This window comes from Narcine bancroftii, chromosome 7 (assembly GCF_036971445.1).
Source record: "Narcine bancroftii isolate sNarBan1 chromosome 7, sNarBan1.hap1, whole genome shotgun sequence".
In the NCBI taxonomy this organism is placed as follows: domain Eukaryota; kingdom Metazoa; phylum Chordata; class Chondrichthyes; order Torpediniformes; family Narcinidae; genus Narcine; species Narcine bancroftii.
The window spans coordinates 188,954,853-188,982,297 of NC_091475.1; the positions used below are offsets into that span (position 1 = coordinate 188,954,853).

At 38.7% G+C, this 27,445-nt stretch overlaps 1 protein-coding gene and 1 long non-coding RNA gene across 7 annotated transcripts in view; one reads left to right on the forward strand and one right to left on the reverse strand.

Moving 5' to 3' along the window:
- The window catches only part of LOC138739520 (F-box-like/WD repeat-containing protein TBL1X), a 469,684-nt gene that overhangs the window by 156,907 nt on the left and 285,332 nt on the right, over window positions 1-27,445 (reverse strand). The window contains exon 3 of one of the 6 annotated variants that reach the window (XM_069891765.1): window positions 6,798-6,961. The exons of the other annotated variants lie outside the window; for them this stretch is intronic. The gene's annotated coding sequence lies outside the window, so the exon portion shown is untranslated. The remainder of the gene's footprint in view (window positions 1-6,797; window positions 6,962-27,445) is intronic. 6 annotated transcript variants of the gene reach the window in all.
- The window catches only part of LOC138739522 (uncharacterized), a 99,054-nt gene that overhangs the window by 62,310 nt on the left and 9,299 nt on the right, over window positions 1-27,445 (forward strand). The window lies entirely within an intron of this gene.

Consider the following 27,445-nt stretch of genomic DNA (forward strand, 5'->3'; position numbering starts at 1 on the left):
GATTTCAGATAATCAGAGTTCCACTGTAATATGTAAATGCAAGTGGAAGAAATAGCAAAGCTCTGACAATCTCAGTACAATTTTGAGCTGCTTCAATTTGTAGGTATTAAATACTTGTTTATCATTTTTAAAATATTTTTATTTAATTATCATAGATGGAATCTGAAATTATCTAGTTGTTTCACTATTAATTAGACAATAGTAATTTGATAGATTAATGAGGTTTATGTGTACGTTGGTTGGTTGAGAGGGTAAAAGCTATGGGGAGAGATTGGAAAAACATGGGCTTTTTTCCTCTGGAGCAGAGGCTGAGGGAAGACCAAAGAGAGGTGTAAACAATTAAGAGAGGATTGATAAGGTGGACAAGTCAGAATCTTTTCCCCATGGTAAAAGCATCATTCAGCAGCGGATATGCATTTAAGGTAAGGAGAAGGAGGTTTAAGGGACTTATGAGGGGAAAATATTTTACACAGAGTGCCTGGAATGGGCTGACAGGAGTAGTGGTGGAAGCAGATATTTAAAAAGCTTCTGGATAGACACATGAGCAGCAGAATTTTAGTTTGATTTTGGCATCATGTTCAGCACAGACACATGGGCCGAAGGCCCTGCTCCTATGCTGTACTGTTTTATGTTCTAAAATTGTTGACTGGGAAAGAAAACTTGATTTTTTGAATATTACAACTCTATCACTAAAATAGAAGGGGTTTCAGAGCTATTTACCAGGACATTGTCAGAACTGGAGAGCTTGTGTTTCAGAGGGAGGAATGGATAAGCTTGGTATTCATTCATGAGAGTGTAGAAGACTTGAGAGGTGACCTTGTAGAGGTGTATAAAATCATGGCGACGGCTGGGGGGGGGATGGATGGTGAATGCTTACAGTTTATTCCCCAAGATCCGATAGGTTTGATAGCATTGGTTTAACATGAAAGGAGAGAGATTTAAGACTCGAGGAGCAACTTTTTCACTCAGAGGATAGTCTGTAAGTGGAACAAGCCACCAGAAGAATTCAATGTTGTGTCTAGGATATAATAAAAAGTTGACTTTGTGGTGTGCGATAAGAAATGAGTAAGTGTATTCTTTATTTGTTTGTAAGGAGTGTTAAATCAGTGCCGTTACAAGTGGTGACCCCATGAGTTCACAGAACCTTCTAATTTGAAACGGATACTGATGAGGATAAACCTCTTCCAGGAGCAGATGGGGAGGTCAAAGTCAAGATTCCCCTCTTTTTATTAATAATGCTCTAGCATGGTTTGCAATCCTCAATGCGCACTTCTCTGCCCTCAGTGCGATGAGTCAGAAGACGAAGTACACTTTACTTGTGGATCGTCTTCGAGATTAGATGTCCTGTGAAGTGGAGCTTGTCTTAGTGGATCCGGATGGTCATTTCCCATACAATATGTTGCAGGTGGCTATTCTGCTGTGTACTCAGCTATCTAGGGAGACTCGTATTGTCCAAGTACTAGCTGATGTCAATTGTCACAGATGTTGAGGAAGCGGCACATGCTAGCTGGAATAGACCCTATTGAAGGCAATTTTTGGAAACAGAGGTTCATTCGATGTTTAACTTGCCATGTTCAAGAGAATTTGGTGAGTCTCTTTCGAATGTCTGTCCTCATTCAGTTGGTGGAGCATGCGCCCTATTTATGTACACGACCCCCACATTGAAGATAGTAGGACTGCCTTCTTCCCCTACTTAACAGGAGCACATGGGAACTGGAAAAACTGCTTACTACGCCTTGTGTACCACCAGCACCTTATCAATTGATGGTTGTGCCTGCACCTTCTCAATCAAACATCACATTGTTAACCTTGCCAGGCAAGTTTGTGGATCCAAGTCCAAGCACAACACTCTAATTCGGTTGATTGTCTTTGGGAGAACATGAGCTTACTCCAACCTACACCTACAGGCAGGCATCATCTGCAGTGTATGTGTTGACTTATTTATATTGTTGTACTCATGTGTTCCTTTGGCATGGTGCTGTCTGCAAATCACTTCAGCCCATTTATAATGGTCCTTGATAGGTCTTACAATGACATCCGAAGAATTTTATGATTTACAGGAACAGAAAGGCTGACACGGTTTCCATCAACAGGTATATCGATGGTCCATGTTCTGCGTCGGAGCCGGAGTCAGAGAACCAGTCATACCCTTGCTAGTCGGACTGTGCATTGCCTATCTTGCACTATCATATGAGGTCATGCTGAACTGTCAGCCCTCGGGACCGTTATGTAGCGGGACAGTTCCGATCAGTCACCTCCTTGCATGGCTTGGGCTTGAAGGCCAGGGTGGAGGGCTGTCGCAGTTGCATAATTACCTAAATCGGGAGCGGTTCCTGCCGCCACTGATGATGTAAGTGATGTGACGTGCATGAGTAATAGCGCGCATACGTGGGTGTGTTAAATGTCAGTATTCAGGTGATGGAACTCAGACACAGGAAGAGACAAGTGAGAGCATCAGGATCACTGTGTGGCAGTCAGCCAATGAGAAGGTCAGAGATGTTTGGATGGGTGCTGTCTGGGGAGTTGAAGAATGCAATGTTGTGTCTAGGATATAATAAAGAAAGTTGACTTTATGATGTGCTGGAAGAAACAAATGAGTGTATCCTTTATAGGTTTGTAAGAGGTGGTAAATCAGTGCTGTTACAAACCCACTGAACCTGATACTTTCCAAACCCAACACCCTTTCAATGGAGATTTTTATATTATTTCTCTGTGGACATGATCCATTTCACCAGAGCTGCAAACAAACTGGACATCATGTCCTTACTGAAACAGCAATGTCTTCAGCAGTGAACCATGAGAGCACTACACCTGGACAACACCAGATTCTCAGTCCATTCCAGAACCAAATACACAAGATCAGATCCACTAAAATGAAACCTGTGTTTTTCATTGACCACAGTCAACTGCAGTACAACCAAAAGGATGGAAGAGTGTACAGAATCTGAACACAAAATTAATAACCGCAGAAAGTGTTAAAGAACTTAACAGAGATTTTGCTGATCCAATAACTGCAAAAACCCTCTTGTATCACCTCATGTGCTTGAATCAGAGATCTAAGGTTAACACCAAGAGGTTCTAAATCCTCAAAAGATGATCATGTGGTAAGAAAGAGACTGTAGCAAGCATAACAATTCTAAATAAGCATGCATACCCTGTTGAACCCAATGGAGGTGAATGTCGAGGAGGGAAAGTGCCATATAGCTTATTCTTTGCTTTTAAGTACTCACAGATCTTCTGGTCCAGAGTCAGCTCTATGGAGCTCAATGGGCCAGAATTATACTTCTAAAAGTTAATAGAGAGACCTACCTGATAAGAAAATTTAAAAGCAAGTATGAATCAGTAGCATGCTAAAAGCCTGACTAAAAGCCACATGTCATTTGGTGCTAACTGCATAATTTGACAATAACACAGACATCTCGAACCTCCTAACATCTCTCTGAGGTTTTAGATGACAGTCTGTGGAGAATTGGGACCATCTGCTGACTCTAGAGGAACTTGCATGTTGTATTTGTTTCTTTGAGGAAAATTTAAATTGTAGACATGATTATATGGGATCAGATTATCTCCAAGCTGTTGGAAGTGTAGGATACGATCTTTCCAATTGGAAAGACATAAGAATCCACAAGAGAAAGCATCGTCCCCTTCATCTATAAGTAGAACGTTAAAAACAAACTGATAACTCACGTCACTGCTTAGTGCAAATCAGAATTTTGTCCAATCCTATAACTGTGGCAGTTATTCACTCGAACCTGACCTGAGTCGTACCAAGTAGAAAGATCTTTAACAGATAAGACTGCCTACATACAAGGCAGGAACATAGACATTTGCTTAATTATTTTGGAGCAGAAGCAACTTTTGACAGAATATAACATGTTTTCATGATGAGCGTTCTCTGGGGAGGGAATCAACAATTGGTGATGACTGAAAAAGACATCTGTAATACTGCCTAAACTAACAACTAGGAATCACACTGAATTCCAATCTGCAGTTAGGCAAGCTTATTGTCCCATTTTGAGCTTTTTGCCAGGACCATGCAAGCATAATAGGGATAAAAATCTCTGGCATTGGAAGTGCTCAGATCAAAGTCTCTTTGTACATCAAAGGCATCACAATCTTCTGCTCAATCTACTTTCATCCTGCAGATTGATGAGTATGAATTGGCCTCAGGGGCCATAGTTAATCAAAGCCCAAGTAAGTTTAAGTTTATTTGTCAAAAAAATACCTGGTATAGTGAGAAGCTTTCTTCTGCGAGCAGAATGACAGGTTTTCTGTCACATTCTTACACCTGTATAATTAACACAATTACAGAATATACGATGGAAAGCAAGATCAAAATGATAGTACTTTTATGGGATTCATTCAGGACCTTGATGAGTGCAGGGAAGAAACTATCTGGGTTTGGAACAACTGGCTTGCTGGGAGGACCTAATTAATTTGGGTGCTAGTGATGAATCAATACTGTTCATTGCAAAATCCAGTAATGTTGAGCTTAGAAAGTAAATTGGGTATCCACGTAAGAATAACATCATACATAGCCATCAATTTCTCATTTAAATGTATGGCACCTAGTCCAGTTTAGGTTTGCAATTTTATTCCTCTTTCTTCTCTTCAGCAAAGATGCCCAAAAACAACCAATTGTCAAAAGACATTTGATTCATTTAATATGCATTGTTAATGAATTATTATAAGTGGGACATTGCTTTGCCCACATACAAAGTCATGAGGAATCATGAAAAATTTATACCAGTTACATTTCCTATTTGGCTGGAGCACCTCAGAATATTTCAATAGCTGGGAATTTTTGTCAAGATCCAGTTTTAGATAGATCATTTAGAACAGTAAGAAGAGTTTGAATTTATTATTGACTTTACCAAAGAGTAAATATTGCTTCCCACTTACAAATTCAACTTGGTTGATTGCAGCTGTCAGAAAAATCTTTCTTTTCTTCTTTGGCTTGGCTTCGCGGACGAAGATTTATGGAGGGGTATGTCCACGTCTGCTGCAGGCTCGTTGTTGACTGACAAGTCCGATGCGGGACAGGCAGGCACGGGTGCAGCGGTTGCAAGGGAAAATTGGTTGGTTGGGGTTGGGTGTTGGGTTTTTCCTCCTTTGTCTTTTGTCAGTGAGGTGGGCTCTGCGGTCTTCTTCAAAGGTTGCTGCCCGCCGAACTGTGAGGCGCCAAGATGCACAGTTGGAGGCGATATCAGCCCACTGGCGGTGGTCAATGTGGCAGGCACCAAGAGATTTCTTTAAGCAGTCCTTGCACCTCTTCTTTGGTGCACCTCTGTCTCGGTGGCCAGTGGAGAGCTCGCCATAGAACACGATCTTCTAGTGTCAAATAAAATGCTTATATTTATCTCCCGCGGAATAGGGCTGAATTTCATCTTTGTCTATGTTGGACCAATGTGACAACTATCAAGGATAGGGAAGAGGCAGAAAATGCAACTCAAAATATATATATATTTTTTCAATTGTACAGATTACTTATATTCGTTTTTCCACATCATCTCATGTCGAATGGCTGAATGCAGCATACAAAAATAACAAGCAAATTTACTGCTTTCAAGATGTTCAGTAAATTGTAATGTTAGATTGGAAGAAAGCTGTGGTATAATAAAGCTGGAAAAGGAAAATGTACACCAATTACTGGGGGGAAAAAATGGCAGATGGAATAGAAGGTGGTGTAGTTATCCACTTGGAGAATGTTTTCAAAGGGTGAAAGAAAACCATATGTTGGAGTTGAAAGGGGTTTTGATGCCCTTAATCAGAAATCACAGAAAGATATAAAAGTAAAATGACAACCCCTAAGTAAAGCAAATGTTCAGTTAGACTTTAATACAAAGTTCAACAATAGTATTGTAAGTTACTGCACTATACAGGACTGTGGCAAAATGTACCGAAGTAGCATGTATAATGTTGGTGTTGCCTGCCAAGAACTGCCAAGATGTGTGATTTTTTTTATATATAACCCGGTTGCTTTCTCTCTCTAACGATTTCCGAAATAGATGAAATATCGCACATTAGCAACATCCAAGCATTCATTCAATTGTATATTCAAGTCTTTTGTAATACAGTATTTCATCTAATTTGGAATACTGGTAGGCTTATTCTTGGACTGTTTGGCAAGTCACCTTGCATTCCTGCTTTTTTCCTGGCTGCTGCTTTAACATAAGTACTGACAAATTCATTTATATTTTGTCTGCCCCTTTACAAGATGACTCAAATCAAATCAAAATGTTATTTTCTAACAAAAACATTGGTACGCCAGGCAGAAAATATAATTTCAACAAAAAGAAGATTTTTTTTTAAAAATTGCATACCTTTTACATTCTGCAGACCAAGTGGGGCAGATTAGGAACTGAATTAACAGCACATACAAGATCATCTTCCAACACATCAGCAAGTGACAATTTGATGGGGGAAAGATTATAATGTCCTTTATATTAAAATCATATTATTTTTTTGATGTTTGAGTTCCTATTATCAGGTATTAAAGGACACTCATGCAGGGATAAATGCTAAACCACTGAGGAAAGCTTCCCCATCATCAAGAAAAGATTTACCAACTACGATATCCCTAGCTCATTGGATAAACTCATGCAACCAATAGAAGTACCAGTACAGCTAGCAATAAACAGCATGAAGACCTAGAAATGCCAGCTTTGGGTACCACATATATATGGCATGCTTTCATGCCAGACTGCAGAGAGTAAGGTAATATTATTCCAGAAATAATCCACAACGGTTTGGTGCAAAATGAATACAAGAATCATTGGAAAAATAATAAATTATACCATATTTGAGGTGGCAGAATGTTTTCTTGGAGAAATCAAGCAATGAATAGGAGCCAGGAGAACGAAAGTGATTCCAGTGGGTCCTGCTTGTGACGGCACAGAAGTTTTCAAAAAGGTGGCTGCGGAGATCATGTTGCAACAAGCATGGCTAGAGAATTGTTTAACTGAAAGCAAAGAATAAAAACAAACACATGTTCTTAGATCAATGCTCGGGTCCAAATATTCAAAATTTATTTCAACCATTTTGCTCAAGGAACCAAAAATGCAACATTTCCAACATTGCCGTTGCTATGAAACTGGGTGAAATTATATGCAGCAAAATGTAAGCGTCGGACTTCACTGTTGTACGGACAAAGAAAGTGGGCCGCCACATGGTAAATGTCATATGGAAAACTGGTTTTCCGTTGAGAAACAGAAGCTATTGATTATTTAGGAAATGGTAAGTGACAGAGAAATCATGATGCTCAAACAGATCTGGGTGTCCTTTAAGGGGAGTCACTGAAATTGGACAGGTAGGCACAGCAGGCAATTAGGAAAGCAAGTACACAAAAATGCTGGAGAAACTCAGCACATGGAAAATAAAAGGCATTTTGGTCCTGAGATCTTCTTCAGGAAGCTTTATTTAGGAAAGCAAGAGGTATGGTAGCCTCTACTCCAAGAAAATTTGAGTGCATATTTCACTAATATTATGGGGCTGCATCTGATATATTGTGCAAAGGCTGTCCTTGGATTCTGAACATGCAAACAGTGCACATGCATAAGAAACAAGCGCAAGTTCAAAAGTCCAATGTATGTCCATTCATTCTTAAGAATAACAGGATGTTTTCTCTCGATGCCATTCATTACAATTCTGTGTAGGCATGGTGACCAATATCAGGTGATTTTTGTATACTTTCTGACTTAGGGACAAAGTCTATTAAAACAGCATGGATTATTCCCAGGGATGTCTGCACAATATTAACCTACTTCTGTTTAAAAAGAACAGTGAGAGCTATAGAGTGAGTGCAATGAAGATTTACTAAAATTTGTTTCCGGGACAGTGAATCTGTCATATAAGGAGAGAATGAATAGACTAGGTAAATATTCTCCAGAGTTTAGAAGACTATTTGTTAAATTGATGTGATGTTTTAACCAAAAGTTGCCATCCCATCTTACTTTTACTTGATACTGAAGTGAATACTGTTGGAATTATTTAAAAAATGTTCAATACAGCTATTAGCTATTTCCATTTGTAAAAGGAAATTAATGTTCTCAGTTTTGGTCGAAAGAGTCCTACCCTTCCACTCCATTCTTCATGATGATGTGAAATTGTGAAGTGTGTAGCCAAGACCGTTAACCACTAGCCTGTGAGCTTTTTGTAAGAGATGCAAAATCAAGAAGAGCAGGAAAAGAATGTGCTCTGGTATGTGTCATCAGTGTCAATAGTAACTTTGTTGAAATACCAGGTCATATTACTTTGAACTGGAAGTAGGTGACAAATGACTGAGCACCCACAATAATAATATGGAGGGATGGATGAATGAAAGCAAATGAAAATGATGGGAATTTGTGAATCATCAGAATTTGAAAGAGCATCTACTGAATTCAGACATATAAAAAGATGATTAAAATGTAAGTATTTCATAATGAAGATGTATTACAGAAATGTACGGTTACTACAGGTTTAGTACCCCTTACCCAAAATGCTCAGGACCAGCTGTTTTTCAGATTTCACTTTCTTTCAGAATTTGGAACAACAAACAACAGGCTTTTTTAAGCATCGGCTTGATGCAACAAGTGGAAAGTTTGCATAAAAATGTTTTGTACATACCCAAAAAAAGATCTCTGCTTACAAAAGAAGATGAATGCAGCACCAAATTCATGTACTATAAATTGGGCCGGATGAATTTTTTAAATGTTTCCTCCAGTGTCATCTGCCTCATTAACAATGGTTTTTCTCTTAGAAGTCTCCCTTTGATTTTATAAACAGACATGATTGCTTGCTCTGTTATGAGTGCATGCTGCTCCAGACCTCCAAGAAGTCCATCAAATGTTTTCACCATGTCGTCTACCGGCACTTTTTCTGCAGTGGTAACAAGGTCATCTTTATCATCTCCATTATCACAATCACCTTGATTCGCAAGACAAAGAAACAGAAGCGGCCATTAGGCCCATCGAGTCTGTTCCGTAAATCTACACGAAGCTACTCTACACTAGTTCCAATTTCCAGCCTTTTCCCCATATCTCTTAATACCCTCTCTAATGAGATACTTGTCTATTTCTTGCTTAAATACTCCCAATGATCTGGCTTCCCCTGCTGTATGTGGCAGTGAGTTCCACAGATCCACGACCCTCTGGCTAAAGAAGTTCTTCCTAATCTCTTTTTATATGGATAACCTCTAATTTTCAGGCGATAACCCCTTGTCCTTGATTCACCCACCAAAGGAAACATCTTACCTGTATCCACCCTATCTAAACCTTTCAAAATACAAAATGTCTCTATGAGATCTCCTCTCATTCTCCTATACTCCAATGAATACAACCCAAGAGTTGCCAAACTCTCCTCATATGTTAGCCCTTGCATTCCGGGAATCATCCTAGTCAATCTCCTCTGCACCCTCTCCAACAAAATCACATCCTTTCTAAGATAAGGGGCCCAAAATGGCACACAGTACTCCAAATGAGGTCTCACCAGTGCTCCATAGAGCCTCTTCGACACCTCTTTACTCTTATTCACTATTCCTCTTGAAAGGAATGCCAACATAGCATTCGCTTTCTTCACTACCAATTAACTTTTAGGATTCCCTGCATGAGGACACCCAGGTCCCTTTGCACATCCGAGGTCTGAATTTTCACCCCATCCAAATAGTATTCTGCCTGTTTATTTCCACTGCCAAAATGTACAACTGTATCTTTCTCTATGTTAAATCTCATTTGCCATAATTTTGCCCAGTCTCCTAATCTGTCTATATCCTTCTGCAACTTTACAGTTTCTACTACACTTCCTACTGTTCCACCTATCTTAGTGTCGTCCGCAAATTTGGCCACAAAACCATTCAATCCAAGTCATTACTATAAATTATAAACAGTAGCGGCCCCAATACTGACCCCCTGCGGAACACCACTAGTTACAGGCAGCCAACCAGAACGGGAACCCTTAATTTCAACCCTTTGCTTCCTGCCTATCAGCCATTTTTCTATCCAGTTTAATAACTGTGTAATTCCATGGGCCCTCATCTTATTTAGCAACCATATCGGCTATTTAACCATCGGTCAACGACTGAACAACTGGAGCCTCATTATTGATATTAAAAACTTCTTCGCTATCCCCTTCTTCCAGCTTACTGACGGACTCTGGAGGTATAATTTTTGCATATGTGAGGAGGTCAGACAACATTTTTTCTCACTTGACATATGGAATCCTTCAAAATTACCTTCTTGATCATCATCATAATGAACATTATTGCAGGCCAGAGGTTGTGCCAGGCATATGCAACTGTGTCTTTAGTCACTGTGTTCCAAGCATTGGCCACAGCATATGTGACATCCTTCATGCTAAACTCCTTTTGGAAACCCGCCACACCCAAGCCTCTGTTCACTGCTGCCAGCATATAGTTCAAGAAACTGGTTTTATATTCACTCTTCATTGATCTAAGGATAGCTTAGACACATGGCTGAATTAATGAACTCACATTTGGGGGTAAGTACATGGCAAAAACATTATTTTTGATGTGAAATTCAGCTGGAGGATGAGCAGAACCGTTGTTGAGGGATAACAAAATCCTGCCGTCGTCATCTAGTCCAGCTTCCCTACGGGGGCCATGAATCGCTAGTATAAAATGTTTGTGAAACTAATCAGAAATTATGTCCCTAGTGATCTGTGCTTTTTGTTTGCATAATAATGGGCTGGTAAGGAATGCACTCTTTAAAACAACGAGAATGCAAAATTTTGCCTATCATAGCAAGTTTACACTTATGCAAGCCTGCTGCATTAGCACAGCCTGTAATGATAGTGATCATCTTTGCATGGCCACTAGCAAGGCCTTGATTATAGTTGCTGTTTGATTAGACTTGGATACACAGTATGCAAGAGTTGTAATGGAGACTTGCAGCCTCATGGCATGCCTCATGGTGATGTTTACAACAACTTTAAAGTAAAGAACCTTTTCCTTCATCCATGTGTTGTCAAAGAACCCACACATATGAATACAAGATGAAATATGGTGTCAGAAGTAGGATGAAGGAAATTATAAGGAAAATCTAAAGTCAGAAACTGATCAGTGAAGAGAAGCTAACAAAGAGAAAAATGAAAGGATTACATCCACCAGTGAAGCTTCAGTTGACAGGCAATGTGGCTGAAAATTGGAACAGATTTAAACAGCATTTTGGATTGTATTTAGTGGCAGTGGGAGCTGACGAGAAAAATGATAAAGTGAAAGCGTCAGTTTTCTTACATGTTGTGGGTGATGAAGCCCTGGAGGTGTATAATAACTTCACATTTGCTGCCGAAGGAGACAAAATGAAATTGGAAAAAATAATGGAACAGTTTGAGGCATACTGCATACCTAAACATCATGTGACATATGAGAGACGCAGATTTTTCACGAATACAGAAAATGGAAGAAAGTATTGATCAATATGTGACAGAATTGAGAAACAGAAGCAAAACGTGTATTTGGTGGTCTGACCGACTTACTGATAAAAGACAGACTTGTGTGTGGTATTCCAGATAATAGTCTAAGGGAAAGACTGCTAAAAGAGCAAAATCTAGACATGAAAAAAGCCATAGCACTCTGCAGAGCTGCAGAAACTGTAAAAACACAAGCAGAAGAGCTGTTCAGTGAAACTCGCTGCAATGTGGATGCAGTGAGTAAGAACAGACATCAACCGTTTGACAAATAGTGTACCAAAGTGGAAAGAGAGGCGTGGCCAGTGAACAAAAATGAAAGGGACAATCAAAAACTATGTCATTGATGCGGTGCACAACACAACAAAAAAAGTATCCAGCATATGGTAAAACATGCTATATGTGCAACAAAAGCAGCCATTATGCCTGTTGCTGTAGGAACCAAGTACAACAAAGCATGGTTCATGCAGTAGATAAAGGAATTCTATGTAGATGTTGCGACTGAAAACAAGAAAGAAACCAGAAACTGGATATTGAGATTAAAAGTAAATAACATATACTGGAGCACAAAATAATGTAATATCAGAGACTGATTTTAAGAAGATTAGTCCGAGACCAGTGCAAGGAGAATGCATGGTCAAAGTGAAACACAAGGACAAAGTGCATGTGCTAACATTCATCGTGGTACCAAAGGATGTACAGGCCATACTAGGTTTAACAGCCTGTGAGAAACTGAACCTGGTATAAAAAGTCCTCATTGTGGAAAGCAAAAGAGAGACAGTCTATGATGAACTCAGGAAAGAGTACAATTACCTATTTCAGGGCCTAGGCTGCCTTCCAGGAGAACACACAATCAGAGTGGATAAACATGTGCCACTGATAATACATCCATGCAGATGTGAAGTTATTATACACCTCCAGGGCTTCATCACCCACAACATGTAAGAAAACTGACGCTACAAAAGCAACTAAAGGCAGGCTTGGACAGGATGGAAAGCCTGAATGTGATTCAGAAGATAGATGAGCCAATGGAGTGGGTGAGTTCACTTGTTGTTGTGGACAAAAATAATGGAAAGCTTAGAATTTGCTTGGATCCAAGAGATCTAAACAGAGCAATAAAGAGAGATCACTTTAAGCTTCCGATGCAAGAAGAAATCATGTTACAGTTTGCAAATACAATGTTGTTCAGCAAGTTAGATGCATCATCAGGATTTTGCCAGTTAAAATTGGATGAAGCAAATTCAAGGCTACACGTTCAATGGTCCATTTGGCAGATACTGATTCCTAAGGTGACCATTCGGAATTGCCTCAGCTCCTGAAGTGTATCACAAAACTATCCATATGGTCTATGAGCACCTGGACGGAGATAATACCTTAATGGATGACATCATAGTATGGGGAAACCACGAGAATGGAGCATGATAAGAGACTAAGGAAAGTGCTGGAAGCAACAAGGAAAGCAAACCTGAAGCTGAATAGAGAAAAATGCCAGCTCGGGGTGACAGATATTTTAGGCAGTGAGGGCATCAGACCAGATCCCAGAAAGGTATCCGACATTGGGAACATGCCAAGGCCACAATGCAAAAAGGACGTACAGAGGTTTAATGGAATGGTCAACTATATGAGTAAATTCATCTCCAACCTCTCAGAAAAGATGGCTCCATTGAGAAGACTAACAGAAAAGAACATTGAATGGGAGTGGAATCATGGGCATGAACAGTCATGGAGGGAACTAAAGAAACTTCTCACAGAGGAACAAGTTTGAGGTTTTACGACCCAGCGAGACCCATCAAGATATCATCAGATGCATCACATAGTGGGCTTGGTACATTTTTTCTGCAAAAATATGATGACTGGCAACCCATTGTGTATGTAACATGCTCAATGTCAGTCACGGAGACACGATCCACTCAAATTGAAAACGAGCTGCTCAGCATCACATACGTCTGTGAAAGATTTCATCACTTTGTGACAGGACAAGCAATCAATGTAGAGACTGACCATAAGCCCCTGATTGCATTGTTCCAAAAGCCATTAAATGAATGTTCACTGAGAATACAAAGAATGTTGATTAGGCTGCAATGCTATGTATTGAATGTTGCATACACTCCAGGTAAGCTAATGTACACAACAGAGATGTTGTCTAGACCTGTTGACACGAGAGAGCCTGTAAATACCAAAATGGTTTAAGACCTGTATGCCTTCGTGGACAGATCACAAGTGCACTGCCCATAGCTGATGCAAAAATGGAGCTCATAAAATCAGAGACAAACAAAGATGAACAACTGAGACAACTTAGAAAAAACATCTTGGATGAATGCCCAACATGAAGCAGGACTGCTCACCTGACGTTTCAGAGTACTGGAAATGCAGGGCAGAACTATCAGTGATTGAAGACATCATCTACAAAGGAAGAAATATCCTTATCCCAAAGAATCTGAGAAAAGAGATGCTAAAAAAGGATCCATGGAGGACATCTCAGAATTGAAAAGTGTAAGAAAAGAGCACGAGAGGTGATGTACTGGCCAAGACGCAACAATGATATAACAAATGAAGTGTCCAACTGTAAAACATGTTGAAAATATCAAGCAAACAATCCTGCAGAACCCCTAAAGCCACACCCAGCACCAAACAAACCTTACCAGAAGTTAGGCGCTGACCTATTTGAATGACTATCTGGTAGTCACAGACTATTACTCCCTGTATCCAGAGGTGTGTAAACTGAACACCACCACTGCAGATGCTACAATAACAGGTATGAAAGCTATATTGTCCAGACATCGTGTGGCAATAAGGTCTTCACAGACAATGGACCCCAGTTTTGCAATTTAAAGTTCCGACAGTTTGCCAAAGAGTGGGACTTTGTACACACCATGTCAAGTTCTCATTTTCCACAGTCCAATTATTTAGTGGAAAAATCAGTACGGACATTGAAAAGACTGATGTATAAAGCAAAAGACAGTGGAACAGACTTCTACTGGAGCATGCTAGTATATCGCATAATGCCACTCGAGTGTGGAATGTCACGAGCACAACTCCTTCTGGGATGTAGGCTAAGATCAAACCTACTCATTCAGGAGAACTTCCTAAAAACAAAAGAGGGGGAGAAAATGAGGAAGTTCAAAGAACAACAGAAAGAAAACCAAAAGTATTACTTTGACAGAGGTACAAAAAACCTACTGGAACTCCATGCTGGTGACAAAGTATGGCTAAAAGACAAAACAAGCATGGACTCAGAAGGGAACTGTCCTTAGTGAAGTCAAACGAAAATCATACACCATTCAGACAGATGAAGGTGCTGTTCTGTGAAGAAATCGTCAAGATCTTCAAATGGTACCAACCACAGTAGATGGAAAGATGGATACGGTTGAACTACCTGAATTCACATCTGAGAAGCCATCGTCTGAGGCAATAACTCAGATTGAAGGACAATCAATCAGGAGATCGTCAAGACACGTGAATCCTCCTAAGAGACTCATTGAGCAAATTTAAAGACTCCTGTTATAGAATGAAGTAGTGCTATTTTATTCAATCTTCAAGTTTTAGTGTATGTAAATGTGAACACACAAAACAAGTTTAAAAAATGCTAACAATCTTGATAATAATGAAAATATAAGTTCCTGTTGTTAAAGTTAAAATTGCAGCGTTATACAAAGAAAACATGTTCCTTAAAAGTAAGCTACTTTTGTTTTAACAAAGGTAGATGTAATGATAATGATCAGGTTTGCATGGCCACTAGCAAGGCCTTGATTATAGCTCCCATTACCATATAACCATATAACCATTCCGTTTGATTAGATTTGGCTGCCAGCAGGGGGCTGACACACAGTATGTGAGATCTGTAATGGAGGCTTGCAGCCTCATGGCATGCCTCATGGTGCTCTTTAGAACTCCTTTAAAGTAAAGAACCTTTTCCTTCATCCATATGTTGTCTAAGAACTCAAACATACGAATACAAGATGAAAAACACCCCAGCACAGTTATTCTGTCCTTGGCATCCTTAATTCTTCTAGGGGCTGTCTCATCAGCAATAACACCAAAACAATGATGTTTTGTCATCATTATAGACTTGTTCTGTCATCAGACTTTGATCAGCAATAATCTTGGCAAACTCTTCAATGAATTTCTCCACTGCTTCGTGATCAGCAGATTCTTTATTACCACAATTTTTTTAAAATATAATGCCGTGTCTTTTCTTAAATTTATTCAACCAGCCTGTTATATATTCACAGTTCCCTTCAATTCTCGGTTCTTCATGAAAGATCTTTGCTGGTTTCATGATCAGCATACCATTAAGTAGCATGTGTTCACTGTGTGGCTGACAGATCCACTCCTTCAATACACGATTGAGATCTTCACTGTTTGCTTTATGCAGTTTTTTCTATTTTTCATTAACTTCTGTTTATCGCTTTCAGCATTAGATCTTCAACAGTTTATCCTTCTGTTTCTTCAGGTCATAGATGGTGGTCACTCAAACATCATACTCTCTGTAAGACATTTCACACTTACATTGCTGTCTTGTTTCTCTATCTGCTTGACTTTCTGTGCCATAGATAAACATACATGCTTCCTCTTTTATCTTATCACTGTTACCCATAGGGATATCTGCAGGCCTTTTTGACATTTTCAACTGTTGAACAACAGTGAAAAATGGACGTAGGTCAGAGCACCATGTGAGCAAGTGAAGTCAGGTGTGGAACTTTCCACTTGTGATGTCACGTGTCAGTCCTCAAAATGTTTTGGATTTTAGATCTTTTCAGATTTTGGGATTTCAGATAATGGCCACTCAACCTGTATCTTCAAATAACAATAGCACTGTACTTGCATGACTTTGCCTAAGCTTTCAATTTAATGTTTTTTTGGCAAGGAGGGCATTGCCAATCAACCAGAAGTGTAGTAGTATAAAGAAAAATAGTTATTGGACTTAAATATTCACAAAGTTTCCACTCTTCTTGAAAGGACAAATATTGAGTTTCCGCTCTTTTTTAAAGCAAAGATCACATATTGCAGCACTTTAAAAAATCCACAATTTTGCTTAAAGGGAAAAGTATGTACAATTACTGTGAATGGAGAAAGGAACACACCAGATAGGGATCCTGTGCTAAATTGTTCCGAGTCAACTCTGATAGAAAATATAATTACTTAGCTGTCCAGTAAGAACCTCTAAGTTGTGAATTTTTCTCCCATCCAAACAATAGACTGCCCTTTTATTCCTTCTAACAAAATGCATGACCATATATTTTCCAACATAGTAAATAATTTCCTATTTTAGTCCCATAGAGGGTGTTCTGTATCTATAATGAGCAGCCAGTGGAAACTGTACAAGCAGATACAATAAAAATATTTAAAAGATATTTGGACAGATTTATGGATTGGAGGAATACGGATTTAGGGCAAGAAAATGGGATTAGCCAGAATACTTCATTGGTTATCAAGGAACATAGGAAGTAGGAACAGGAGTAGGCCAAAAATGGCCCATCGAGCCTGCTCCGCCATTCAATACGATCATGGACTCTTTGGGCTGAAGGGTCTGTTCTATGCTGTATGACTATGACTCTAGAGCTAAGTGGTCTTCAAGGAAACTCCATATAATCAATAGTCAGAAAATATCACAGTTAAAAGTATTATATAAAGCATGGTGGCACAGCAAGGTCCCAGGTTCAGTCCTACCCTAGGATGTTGTGAGTGCAAAGTTTGGCTGTTCTTTCTATAACCACGTGAGTTTCTTCAAGGGCTCCATTTTCTTCCCATGTCTCCAAAGGACCCGTTTCAGTGTTGCTATGATGCTCCAGTTTTAATTCTCTTGAGAAAGTAAAATACAAAGAAACAAAGAGAGAAGTGGGACTAATGTGATTACTGCCCTGGGAGTCAACACGGACTTTACGGTACCTTTGAGAATAATGGCATTCTCTGGTGTACTGGGATGTTTTTCAATTAATAATCATTATTATTATTGCATTTTTTTCAAAATTAAGGTGTTACCATGTAAAAAAAAATAAAGTGTATACTATATATAAAATACATTTGCAAATTTAATTATATGGATAACATCTTAATATCCAAATACATCACTGTTGAATTTTTCAGTGAAAGTATGTAATTCCATCTACATCTGATAACTTCTGATAAAACTTTGGCTAACACTCATTTCTTCATTGTATCTCTCTCCAATTTAGCATTATAGAATGCATCCCTTACCATTTGTAGTATCAACTATAGTATGTGATTTTAGTTCATTTGGGTATAGCAAGAACTCGAGTCCGAGACACAGTAGGGTGCCATAAAATGTGCTTTATTAGTTATAAAACGAGATAAACTCCAGGGCAGTCCCAGAGTGCACAGTTATTAAAACGACGGTTTAAACAAGTTAACGAGATGCACGCATACACATTTGTACACTTGACAGTACCATAACTCTCGCAACTAGGAAAGGGGCTCAGTGGCATTAGAGAGTGCATGGGCACTCACTACAGCTTGGGAGTAACTTAACACATTGAGTCAATAAGGGAAAAAAAGGGAATCTATCCATATCAAAAGTTTAATTCATTATTGACATGCAATATTATTACTAATTTTGCACTGAGGACTGTTTTGACGGGTTGTTCTCGTACAATCAGACAGCAATAAAATTGACTTGACTACTTATAAATTGGTTAAAAGTTATCAATGATTAAATCTTATCAGTGTTCCAATGAATATTACTGCAATTGGAAGCATTTCAAATGTGTTTTGTTTTCTTCCTTATTAAAACTTTGAAGAAATATATACTTCTCGCATTTATATTTCTGATAGTTCTCTATTTTCTCAGACATGTGCTATATATTTTCCCCACCTGTTTTAAATATGAGAATGGATTGGCTGGAGAAATAAAGTTTCTTTATTGTCACACATGCCAAACATTAAAAATGTAAAATCAAAAAATTAACTTTCCACGAGCTTTGAGATCCCACAGTAAAATACTTTAAAATGCCAAATTTATAATGCTGGACTTTTAGAGGTGTAACAAAAAATGATTAAGGAAAAAGCACATGGCAATTTATTTCTAGTCAGATCAGTTATAAATACTGGAAACTTGCAGCAGAAGGAACTGGGAAAATTAAGGGTTTTTTTGTGGTCAAGAGTCACTGCTCGCATTCATCATGTTTTTGATATTTATACGATACAAGCAGTTTAGGCTTCTGAGGCTACATCATTCTACGGTCCTGTGCAGAAATGAGGTCTTCAGAATTACCATCCCACCCACAGAAAATCTTCTCATCCACTAAGCAACTCAAAAGCTTTCAGCCTGATATGCTATATCGGTTAGCTATCTATAAAATATTTGTGGACACTTTTGAATATTTCTGACAGTCAAAAATAATTCAATATTATAAAAACAATTAATAGCCCTATGCTTGGAGGTTCAAAGGTATAAAAACACACAAACAATCAGACACGAACAGGCAGGAAATAAAGAGTTATGGATTGTATACTAACATATGAGATTAGTTTAATTTGGCATGGTGGTCAGCACAGTCAAGTTGGAGTGAAGAGCCTGTACCTGTACTGTACATTGTATGTTCTATCAATATTCCTTAGCATGCATTGTGTGTCCTCCTGATATCCTGCTAAACCACCCATCTTTATATTGTCCCCTGCCCGCATTGATGGGATATGGGGGGGGGGGGGGGGGAGATTGTGTTTGGGTCATACCATGTTTACAATTGCAGTAATATTCAGTGGAACATTGATAAGATATAATCATTGATAACTTATGAAGTTCTGGGAGTCCATATTTCAAAAGATCTCTTCAAGGGCCATCAAATTGAGGCAACCATGAAGAAGCCACACTAACACCTCCACTTTCTATGGAGTCTGATGAGATTTGGCATGTCCGTCGACTACCTTGGATAAGTCCACTGTATGTTAATTGATTGCATCACTGCCTGTTTTGGTCATTCAAATGTCCAGAGCCACAGAAGATAGTAAACATAGCCATGTCCATCACAGGCTCCGACCTCCCATCTAATCTTGACCAATCCCCAAATCCCAACTGAAGCTTGTCATCTCACATTGAGACCTTAATTTGGATTATTCTTTGAATCAAAAATTCAGAGTTAGTTTATAAAGATAATGTCAAAAGTGGCAATAAGGCACTTTTAAAGCTTTTATTTTGCACTGTCAAATGCAGAAGATCATGGGACCTTCTCCAATGGAAACATTCTAGCCATGTTGACTGGGTGTTTCATCTATGATTACAAGCTGATCTAATTTCCTTAACAGCATTTAATGCAAAAGGAATGAGACAGATTTATAAACATGCCTGTTCACCTTGAATGAACTCAGATCTATGACAAAAGTTATTTAAGGGTACATTACAACAAGCAGCATTGCAAAATGTTGCTAGTTGCCATAAAATAACATTTTAAGAGTAGTGATAAAATAAAAATACTACATGATTTGCTGAGTTTTATAAAGGATACATTGACATAAAAACAAAATAAATATTTTCTGTCATATCCAAATGCAAAATTAATTCCAAAAAGAATTGGAATCTACAATTGATGTACACATACACTATCAATCAACGCATCATATTATTAAGAGAATATGTTCTCATGATTATAATGAAGATCATTTTGATATAATGGGGAAAAGAGAGTCATCAAAATTCTGTTCTGGCCAAAAATAAATGTATTTGTAACTGAAACTCTTTAATTTTTATGTTGAAGGTTGAAGGGGTAATCGATAAATAGATGAGTGTTGCTCCAGAGTTTATTTTCTTTCATGGGCTGATCTATTAGATATAACTTTACAAACTACTGACAGTTATTTTTAATGGCAAACATTTATATCTTACATGTTAGAATAATGTTGGTCTCATATCCTCTTCTGTGCCAGTTCCACATAAGCTTCAATTGTTTGATTTTTCAAATATTTATCTATCTCTGTCTTAAATATATCCGAAGAGTTGTTTCCACCACCTTCGGTTTAAAGACAAAGTCTCTACATCAGAAGCTATTTCATTAATTGAGAGGTCCAGATACTGGAGGTAGCATGGATCGAAAATTGGCATCACAGATGAAACAGAGTTGGAATAAATTGGTCATTTTCAGACCAGAAGGGCATAGCATCTACAGGTTCACCTCTATCAAATGTCTCTGTCACACCTTCAAATATTTCATGAAAATTAATCAAATATGATTAACTGGATCCTGTCCCTCTTACTCCAAGTTCTTCTCCAGCCCAGATGAGATATTCTTTATTCCCTTCACAGCCAGCTAACACAGACTTCTGGGTTCTCAGTCTTTGCTCCAGAGAACTGAGTCTATTCCCCTAATTATGCTATCTCTAATGACCATTGCATCTCTCTTTTCTCCCCTGACATGAATGGCTCCCTATGTCAGGTGCTCTGGAAAGTTGGGTTGGACAAGACTAAGGGTTGCAGCTCTTCTGGAACTAACTACTGTATTCTTTGATCCTTCTATCTGCCTCTTCTGAACACCATCCTGTCACTGATCATTCATCAGTTTAAACAGTTAATCTAAGTAGTTAATAGCAGGAAACCAAAATATGGCAGATGTGTGAAATAGATTTTTGCATCAGTCTTCACCATGAGGGACACTACAATTATCTTTAAAATTACACATGGAATAATGTAACAGTTGAAAGGGATAAAGTATTAGAAAACCCTACAGGACAAAGGGAAGACAAATTGTTGGGGCCAAATGGCATGCACCAAAGGATTTAAAAATGGTTACAGAGATAATGGAGGTATTTCTTGAATTGTTTTTTTTAGAATTTGCTAAATTCTAGGAGCGTATCAAAGAGTGAAAAACAGCCAATGGGATTTCTTTGTTCAAAAAGGTGCAAAAGAGGTGGGGAATTAGAGGCAAGTCAGTTAGATGCAAACGTCTATAATCAGAGGAGAAAACTAATAATTAAGGATCTAATATAATCAAACCATGTTTTATGAGAGGTACTTCACACAATCATGTTTGACAAATTTGTTCAAAATATTTGAGGATGATATTAGTTTTCATATAGATTGAAAAATGATAATCACAAAAAACAAGGAGATAGAATTAACAAGTCCTTGTCATTTTAGAAGGATATAACTGATAAATACGCCAAGGATAATTTTTATACTCAAATATTTCCTATTTATAATAATGGCCTTTAAGAAGGAACAAAATAGGTGTCCAAGTTTTCCATCAGCATGACTGTTGGTAGACAGGACATTGTGATTCTGCAATGGAATAGAGATAATTAAGTGAGTGGGTGAATATCTAGTAAGTGGAGTCCAATGTGGGGAAGTGTAAAGTCATTCACTTCACACAAGGCAGATTCACAAAGGATAATTATTATCCAAATGGAGCAAGAATTCAAATTAGTGGACTTCAGGAATTCTAGTGCACAAATTACAAAGGATTGGCAAGCAAGTCGAAAAAAATAAGGAGGAAGGCAGATGGCTTGTGGACCTTTATTGAGAAATTGAACAGTAAGGAAATGTTACAGTTGTAAAGGGTGTGGGTGAGGTTTCATTTGGAATTTTGTCCAGACTTTGTTCCTTTACTTAAAAAAGGATATTGTAGCATTGGAGGCAGTCCAGAGGAGATTCACAAAACTAATGCCTGCCAAGGTGGGGTGGGTGGAAAATCTATAAAGAGAGATTGTCAATTTGGGTCTGTAGTTTAGAAGAGTGTGGAGTGATCTCATTCAAACATTTAGGATCCTAAGGGAGCTCGATAGGGGAGTAGTTGAGATGTTTTCACTAATGAGAGCATAACAACAAAGTAAGGGGCCAGTCATTTAAAACTAAGGGGCTTATAACTTTTTTCTCTCAGTGAGTTGTAAATCTCTGCAATTCTCTGCCCAAGAGTATTGGAGGCCAGATCGTCAGATATATTTGTGGAGGTAGATAAATATTTAAAAGATATAGGACTTGAGAGTTATGGGGACCAGCCCAGATCAGACTTCAGAGGTTTGAGAAGCCCATGGCCTAATTTTGCTCTTATGTTTTTTTGTGAATGTTCATCCCCAATAGCCCGTGAACTAGAGTCAACTACATAAATTACATTTCATCACAGTCTGGGAGCCAGTGTTCAATTATTTTAGCAATAGCTAAGATACATGACCATTTTTGGTTTAAAATAAAGAAGTTATTTTTTAAAATTATAACAATTATTTAGCACAAATATTGTTGGACGATAAGCATCAAAAATAGCAACCCTTACATTTCTGCTGATGAATATAGACTCATACATTCATACAACAAATAAAAGAACTGTAAGTAGATAACAAATGTAAACAAACTGCATAGTCAGTTTACAGTTTACAGTTCTTTTATTTGTTTACATGTTTTACACTGTGTACAGTTTAATTTTTGCACTCCCAATTAGTGGTAATTCTGCCGCACCCGCAGGAAGAAGGAATCTCAGGGTTGTACTCTGACATGAAATCTGAATGTGAGCAGAGCAGTGTGTATGACTTTAAAGCTTCTATTAAAATTGCAGGGCATTCATTTTTACAGATACTAGTCTAACTGAAAAAAGACTCAAATGGCACTCTGACAGGAATGACAAAAAGGAAGTCCTGTACCACTGGCCACATCTTGTTAATGCATAATATACCCAGAAACTAATACACATTGAGAAATAATTTAGTAGAAAATTGGTCCTCTTTTTATGAGTAGACACGGGATAGTTCATAAGGAAAAAGAAAAAAACATTAAGCTAATGAATAGAGGATCTGGTCTTTACATTTTGGATCTCGGACTCTATTAACTTTCTTTAAAAGTGTATAAAATTCTACAAATCAAAATATAAATTCAACAACCACAGAGGAATACTTGGGTGTAAAAATGAAATATGACCTGATTTGAACCCAACCCAAAACTGGGGACTTATAAGTTGTTGATGTGTGAAGCATCCTAAATGCAGGTTTGAATGGGTAGTCATGCTCTGCAATGATGGCATATGCTGCGAATACATAGAACACAGAAATCTACAGGGTAATGCAAGCCCTTAGGTGATGATCACCAATAACCTACTCTAATAACTGCTTTCCCCTTCATTTTTCTTAGTTCCATGTAGTATATCATTTAAAAGATCTTATGGCAGCATATTCCATGCACTTACTCTACTAGCTACTTGTGAGCAGTCAAAACTTACTGTATCCATGTGTATTTGACTCTAAGAGAGCCAGTTTGTTCCAATCCAATACAAAAGACTTTTCTTTATATCTGAGCTGGCCCAAACCTAACACGTGCATTTGAATTTCATTGGGCAAACAGGTGGCATTTGAGAAAATCTACTTCATCTGAAATTATTCTATAGGCAAAGAAACAGATTATATATTTTCACACAAACATATGTACAATATTCCCAAATGACATAGGAGTCATAAACAAGTGGAGTTTCATCAACATTTGTTAGTTAATTCTGGCTCTCTCCTGGTGTCCTTCAAAACTCAGAAGTGTTATATATTGGCACCTGTGCCTCAACAGGAAACTTTAAGTACAAGTGAGTTCCGTCTGCTTCACCATGTCACATTCACTGAAATCTAATTATTGGCACAAACCTATTGACCTTGAAAAGTGGATGTGAGCTGCACCTGCGCTACTAAGTAGATTGACCAACACAATATAAATGTGTGTTTATATCATCTTGCAACACTACTAAATTAGAAGCCAGAGTTAAACTTGGAAGTAAATAGACAGCAATGTTAAAAAAGGCCACTGATGTTCAGCTCCCACAGTCATCAAGTTTGCAGATGACACAACAGTCGTTGGCCTCATCCGCAACAACGATGAGTCGCACTACAGAAAAGAGATGGAAAAATCTCATGATATGGTGCGAGAATAACAACCTGAGTCTCAATGTGGACAAGATGATTGTGGACTTCAGGAGGACCAGGAATGACCACCCTCCACTACATATTAATAACTCAGTAGTGAAGAGAGTACGGAGCACCAAGTTCCTTGGAGTCCACTTAACAAATAACTAACCAGGACACACAATATCTCTCACTTATCAGGAAGGTGCAACAGGAACTGCGCCCTGAGAAGATTGATTGCGCAAGGCTAATGGCCACCATTCTGTCAACCTTCTACAGAAGCTCTATTGAAAGCTTCCTGGCCAGCTTCATCACAATTTGGTACAGTTGGTGTAGAGGAGTGGAGCAGAAGTCAATCCTCAAGAGTGGCAGAGAGGATCAATGGAGTCTCCCTCCCTTCTATTGACATAATCTACAGGGATCATTGTCTGAAGAGGGTGCGCAAAATCATTGAGGATGCCTTGTACCCCACACACAGCATCTTTCAGCTGCTCCTGCCATGAAAAAGATACAGGTGTATCAGAGCCAGCACCACTGGGCTGTCAAATAGTATATAATACTGGGCAATATTTACACTTTAAGACTGTGGCACATCTAAATAATGAGTCAGAGAGAATTTGCAATCTGGCAATTGGCAAAGATTTGCTAAATTAACCTCTGCATTTCTACTATCCATAGTTTCTCAAATTTAACTCCTAAATTGCATCAGATCAAAGGTTTGCACATCCCCACTCAACAAATACACTCTACCCCAACATTAAAAATATATCTTGCAACATGACAATCCTGATGCTGGAATTAATTGATTGAATTAGCCAGTGTCCCAACTTACCAATGAAACACTCCCTTCAAAAATCGATTTCTACTAGATAGAAGTCGACACTAGAAGTGTCTTTCACTTTTCAAGGCAAAGCACATCACTTAATGTCATGAACAACATCTTGCAATAGCTGCAGGATACATAATTCTGCTTGGAATTGCTGCATTCTACAATCATACAAGTTAAACTTTATGATTACTTCTTAGCATTTAGGCATCAGTTGCATAATTATAGTATCCTGAGTGGTATGTTCAATACAATTACTGAAATTCAATTTATCTGTACTGTCCACGACAGATTTTGAGGAAGTAGGAGGTTCCAACTTTTTAATGACATATTGTAGAGAGCTACAAGCGATCTGGATCATGGAGGTTGAGGCTCTCACTGGACTGACATCACAATGGTCCCGGTGGGAGGGGCTGAAAAGGATCATGGGAGTGGTGCTGATAAGCTCTTGGAGAGCTCCGCTAAAGTCAGTTGGTTGGTTCAACTCACTCACAGCTTCTGTGTATTTTTTTTTCTTTCGATCGTTGCACAGTGCACCGTCCACAATATTAAACCTAGTTTGCTCTCTCAGGGGGTTGTGAGAAATCCCAAGGCAATATTTTTATGATAAGTCGTGTTGTCATCAGTGCATTACCAGCATTTATTATTTTTAAAAGATGTTTCTAAAATATATTATCTCACTACTATCTTGCTGCTATTTGTGGGTCTGGTGTGTGCAGATTTCCAACTCTGGTAATTATGTTACAACTTTAAAAACAGCTAGGATTTCAAAGAAGCGATATGGTTTCCCTTTTGAGGTATATAACTGGTGAGAATTATAGCATTCAAATTTAAGGAAATACACAACGTGCAATCATTGTACCAGTAATATAAATTTACTGTTTTTTTCATTGGTTCAGAATGCAGGTAAGTGTTGGGGATTTGTTGCAGCAAGAAAATTTACCAATTTCATGTTGTAGAATCTGTGAATTTTCCCTTATAATCGATTTAGGGCAGTCATAATGCCAGCAATAAGGTATTCCCATGCACAATACTGTTATTAAAAACGACCCAAATGTCTCCCCATCAGAAATAAAACTATTATTACACTCCCCAGCAGCAATTGGGAGGCACACAAACGAATGGGTAAGTTTAACACAAAATGTATTAACGAACTAACAATAATAGAATTAACTCGATAAACTTAACACCCGAACACCAGCCTTAATGGCAACTCTATATAAATAACATTATTATACAATGTATGTGGACAAAAACCCAGACCATTACGGTTCAGGCTGAAATGCCCCCCAAAAAATCACCAAAATTTCCAAAACAAAAACACCACGTCAGACACGTCAAGTCTGTCAGTCAAGAAGAAACAGCTCACGGATCCGGTTTCCAGGCTTGGGATTATTTGTTTCCTTGCCCTTTGTCCTGGTCTTTTAGTTTGAGTTTGGGATCCAGATGACCGTGGTCCCTATAGACTTTCAACCCTGTCAGGGGAACACAAGACTGGCTTGAGTTTTGAATGTGGCAACAACCACCTTTATGTTCTTCACCTGGGGCATTTTCAATGTCCTCCTGATCGCCACATGAGGTTCATTCTTCCGAAGCCCTCTTTAGGCTTAACAAGTGACCTTCTGTCACACACGTCTTCTCCTTTGGCTTGAGTGATCCTGTGATTCCTGTCACATGAAGTCCTCCTCTTGAAACGGGATGGGAAAGGCATTGGTCAGTCCCACACACACGCTGAGTTCCCCAAAATGCTGTCATGACAACACTGCTGACACCCGTGGACAAAGTATCTCAGTCTTCCTTCTTCCACTGAAACTACTGGGTGAGCACACTGGCATACAGTTCCAGACAGCAGTGCTAGCACCTGTGAACAAAGCAACTCACCGTGTGGCTTGCTGAAGCTGCCGGGTGAGCACGCACAGTCAATCCAACTATCTGACTGCCTGTAGCCCAATCCACCAAATAATCTCTCAAAAACCAATGCACTGGGCTTTTTAAATTGCCCAGTGCATGCCTCCAGCTCTTCCCATTGATTCAGAGAGGTTAACAGCTGCAGGCTCGCTCTCCTGCGAGCCCATGGACTTCCAGCATGTGGTTCCTGCGCTTTGAAACCTGTCAAAGTTCCCTAGTGGTAGCCCAGCGCTATTACAACTCATAGTCATTGTCCTGTCCTCAGTCTAAAATAAAATTGTCCAAGGTCCATAACACTGTGCTGAAGTTTTAATTCTCTCCCTTCTTCCAAAAATGGCGGCACGATTAGCATGGTGGCTAACGCAACTATTCCAATCCGGTGGTGTCTGTAAGGAGTTTGTACGTACTCCCCATAAAACAAATCAGAAATTCATGGAATACACCAGGATGAGTGCCAATGGATGGTATTGTAGTGTTAATCCATGCTCATTT